This window comes from Vulpes vulpes, chromosome 9 (assembly GCF_048418805.1).
Source record: "Vulpes vulpes isolate BD-2025 chromosome 9, VulVul3, whole genome shotgun sequence".
Lineage (NCBI taxonomy): Eukaryota > Metazoa > Chordata > Mammalia > Carnivora > Canidae > Vulpes > Vulpes vulpes.
In genome coordinates, this window is record NC_132788.1 from 18456583 (window position 1) to 18461591 (window position 5009).

At 33.3% G+C, this 5009-nt stretch overlaps 1 pseudogene; it reads right to left on the minus strand.

The window, feature by feature from the left end:
• Positions 1 to 315: 315 nt before the first annotated feature.
• LOC112926728 (rRNA-processing protein FCF1 homolog pseudogene) lies at positions 316 to 878 on the minus strand (annotated as a pseudogene).
• Positions 879 to 5009: the final 4131 nt, after the last annotated feature.

Consider the following 5009-nt stretch of genomic DNA (forward strand, 5'->3'; position numbering starts at 1 on the left):
AAGATTTTTTTTCAGACAAATTATTATGTACTTTTTTGAAGATGTCTTATATGTGAGCAATCAACTGATTTATAAAAAGATGCAACAAAATTTAAAATGATACAAAACATCAATTTTAAAACAACATAAAAAAATGAGCATTTCTAACTGTACTCAGCTTATAACAGCAAATGGGTAAGTGGAATAATTCATGCTATAGATAATTGTTATATGAACTGTCAACAGAAAGAGTGGATAAAGGAATGAAGAGAAACTCAGCCCTTTTAAGAATTAAAAACTTGTCTAGTCTTTTAAGAATTAGAACCAAGGGGCTTCCTAATCATCTGGCATCTATTAAATGTTTTATCTATGGTTAGAAATATACATGGTGGGGCCTTCAGGGATCTTCCCTATTCTTCTTTTAAGGTCCAGGTGAACTGTGGCCAGAGTGTAACACTTGTGCTAAGTTACTCTCTGTACGAAGCAGTCATCTGCATAGGTGTCTGTGTGTGCATGGTAATCATTCAAATCTTGGATCCTTGCAATCCTTAGAGCCACTGGATACTTTAGCCCCAGTTTCTCAATTTCAACCATTACAAAGTCAGTTATACAAGTGATACACTTGACATACAGACAGCCCATCATTCACTGTACTCAGTCTAGTTTGGCCTTAATGGAAAAGTTGATAAAGTTGGTATCAGCCAGGATGTGGTAAGGTGAGTCCAGCTGTGTGTTATATTGGAAGAATAAACAGGAAGGATGTTGGGGGGCCTTTCTTTCATTGAGTGCATCAGGATCTTTTCTTTCTTTATATACTTTAATCTATCCTTCTCTTTAAGCCTCTCATCTTAAAGATTAAGCATTTGCTTCATGGTCACAAATTTCTTGCTTTCTTTTGCTTCCCCGTGTTCACACCACATTCTTGTTTCTTTTTAAATTAAAGCGTAATTAAAGAATAAGCAAGCAAAATGAGGTGGAAATGACACAGACATCTGTGATCAAGTTTTATGATGTCGCAGGCAATGGTAACTGCCCTTTGACCCCCACCTAGGCAGAAGCAAAATAACTAATATCTGAGATGTTAAAATGTAAAAAATAATATCTCGGAATTTGGTAACACCAAAAGTGCTTTGCAACTTCCTTCATCAGTGTTTTTATTATGTTGGATCAGCGAATCTGTACCAAACTATAGCCATAAAATTAGCTGTGTTTCTCAGTGATCCAAAACAGAGGCTGGCTAACTGTACCCTGTGGTCCCTCACTGGCCCATAGCCTGTTTTTTTGAATGACCTATGAGGTAAGAATTATTTTTAGTTTTTAAAGGGCTGCAAAAACAAATGAGCAGGCAAATAAGGAATAATATGTGGCAGAAACCAAATATGGACGGCAAAGCCTAAATATTTAATGTGATCCTTCATAGAAAAATGTGCAGACTTCTCAAGTAGTACAGATTGGATTGTACTGATCACTAATAGGTATCCCTTTCAAAATGATTAGTTGCAAAGTTCTCAGATATTCTTGATTCACTGCATCTTTTCTAACCTGATTATTTTCATAGCGTCCCTATGACTAAAGAAATACCTGAAAGTTCTGCTTATTGAGTAGCTAGGTGCAAACAACACAATATATATTATGTGCTAACAACTTAGTAGCTATTTGAAAAGCATGATACATGTAAACTAAAAGAAAAAATAGTGTTTTCATTTAATTTTAAATAACCACAATTACTTATTAATGTTTGTGTGACTCTCAGGCCTATATAAACTTCTTTTTTTTTTTTTTAAAGATTTTATTTATTTATTCATGAGAGACACAGAGAGAGGGAGAGAGAGAGAGAGAGAGGCAGAGATACAGGCAGAGGGAGAAGCAGGCTCCATGTAGGAAGCCTGATGTGGGACTCGATCCTGGGACTCCAGGATCACGCCCTGGGCTGAAGGCAGGAGCTAAACCGCTGAGCCACCCAGGGCTCCCCCTTATATAAACTTCTTAAAGCCTGAAATGAGACTAGACACTATCATTCTTATTTCTGGCTCTACAATGATTTTCACACCATTTTTAAAACAGCATCCACTGAAAAAACATCTTCACAGAGATATGTCATCAAAAGACAAAGCATAATCCATTGTTGAAATTGTAAATACCTCTAACTAGTAAATTTCAGGTCAGACAGATACAGAGTATCTACCCTTACCCAGAAAAGATAAAATATAGTTTGTTGTGGCAACCTCTTATACCCTGGCACACAGTTCACGAACTTTAGGAAGGGCTGATTTATCATAAAAAAAAGTATAAACCTCATAGCTATGCCTGCTGTAAGAATAATTTTTATCATCTGTCTGAGCCATTTAATTTTTGTCACATGTTATATAAGTATACATGGCAATCATAAAAATCTGTTATTATCAACAATAGTACCTAATAGTCGTACTATATGTCAGAATTGATATCGTGATGATTTCGCATCTTCCAATGCATAACATGCTTTATTTATCAATTTATTTTGCTCCCTTTAATTTCTCTTACCAAAGTTTTATAATATCTAGTGTACCAATTTCATACATATTTTAAAAAATTTGTCCAAATTATTTCATTATTCTTGTTGCTATTGTATATTGTGTCTTTAAAATTTCATTTTGAATTATTTGATAGCACATTAGTATACATTTTGTATATTTACCTCTTTGCTGAATTTAACGTTAGTCATATTACTTTTATTTGAAAATCACTTAAGGTTTTCTACCTGCATTATTTGTCTTCTATAAATAAAGGCAACTTCAAGTCTTTTATTTTTTTGCCTATTGTACTGTTTAAAATTTCTACTATGCTGCCAGTAAATGTAAGCATATGTTCTTGGCTTGTTTCTTATTCTAGGATAGTATAATGCTAACTATAAGATTTCATATATGTCCTTGATCATGGGCATTACATTTTGTCAAATACCCTTTTGTCAAATACATCTATTCAGAAAATCCCATGTGTTTTCATCTTCATTAATGTGGTGAATTATACTCACTGATATTGGAATGTTAAACCAACATTGCCTTCCTGGAACAAACTGGGGTTGGTTGTAATGTATTATTCTTTTTATAATAGTTGTATTATACTATTGCTAGATTAGATTGCTGATACATTTTTTTTCCATTTGTGTTCATGAGAGATGCTAGTCTGAGTTTTCTTTTTCTGTGATATGTTTGGCTTCAGATCAAAAATAATTCTGTTCTCATAAAATGAGTTGGGAAGTGTTTGCCTCTTATCTATTTTTTGAAGGAGATTGTGTAGGCTTGGTCTTATTTCTTCTTTAAATGTTTGGTACAATTTGTCAGTGATTATACCCGGGTCACCTAAAAGTCCAGGTCACCTAAGGATAAGGAAAGAGTGTATATGTGTATATATATATATATACACATATATATATATGCATAAAATGATTTCAATTTCTCTAATAGACATAAGAGTATTTGAGATTTCTTTTTTCTTCTTTTATTAACTTTAGTCATTTTTATCTTTCATGGAATTTGTCCATTTCATCTAGGTTTTATTGGCATAAAATTGTACTATCTCCTAATTCCTCTTGTGTGTTTATAATATCTACAGTGCCGATATCTATTTGATTCCTGGTGTTGATAATCTGCATCTCCCCTCCTTTTTCTTGATCAGTTTAGCCATAAGTTTATTAATTTTATTGATCTTTTAATTGATCAAAAACTCAGGTTTTGCCTTAGTGGATTTCTCTATTGGTTTGTCTATTTTTAATTTTATTGACTTCTGTTTATTATTTAGTATTCTCCTTACTTACTTTGGGTATAATTGATACTTGTCTTTCTGGCTTCTTCTTCTTCTTCTTTTTTTTTTTTTTTCTAGCTTCTTAAAATAGAGATCTGGATTACCAATTTTATAATTATTTATTTTCAGCATTTCATGGAAAGATTTGATCACTAGATGGCAGCAATATATAGGGAAGGACACTGAAGTTCTGACTTGTGGGAAGTTAACTGTTGAACACAACACAACCAGTTTGTCAGCCTCCCAGTAGCTAGTAATGGCCTGAGTTACTTGCTAATTTTCACTAGGAATGCATTTTAAGACTGGAACTAATGAAGCAAAGCCATAGTTTCCCTCCTGAAACTCTCAGACAAGATTCTTAGTATGATTTTTGAAAATTTCATGTTTTTAGTGAAAAATATTACTGAATGAACAATGGACTTCCAAATGCTCCCATTGTACTTGGTGCTACCTCTCCTGTAACTCAGGAGGGCTGGTCTTCTACTCATTTCTGTAGCTGTATCTTCTACCTATTTCTGTAGCCTGATGAAGACTTTTTTTTTTTTAACCTTTGGCATTGTTAAAAATTCATATACTATCATCTTTCTCCAAATTTAGTTATAGGTTGTCTATAGGACATATTTTTTTTTTAACAAATCAGAGCACAGAACTGGCTTTTTTTTTTTAAATTAATTTTGAAATCATATTAGATTTACAGAAAAGTTGTAAAAATAGTACAAAGAATTCCCATACACTCTACTGGTAAGAGTATTTTTACCTCTGGTAGCTAGCATGGTTCCTCACACAGTTGAGAGAGAGTAAGGATTCAATAATCACTAACTGCAAATCTGAAATACTTTGAACAAGACTGAACTGTTAAAAAAAAAAAAAAAAACAAACCTGGTAGGAAAGGAGAAATAGAAAGATCTGTAAGCTATAGCTGTTTTATTATTTATGTTTGCGTAAGGCATCTTTTTCTATTTTTTTACTTTTAAACTTATTATTTTTTCATTACATTAAAAGTTAATTTCTTGGGACACCTGGGTGGCTCAGTGGTTGAGCATCTGCCTTTGGTTCAGGTCATGGTCCTGGGGTCCTGGGATGGAGTCTGGCATCAGGCTCCCCACAGGGAGTATGCTTCTTCCTCTGCCTATGTCTCTGCCTCCCTCTGTGTGTCTCTCATGATTAAATAAATAAAAATCTTTAAAAAATAAATTTAAATCAATCAATCTTAAAAAATGAAAAATATCTGTAAGTTGCTAGGATGA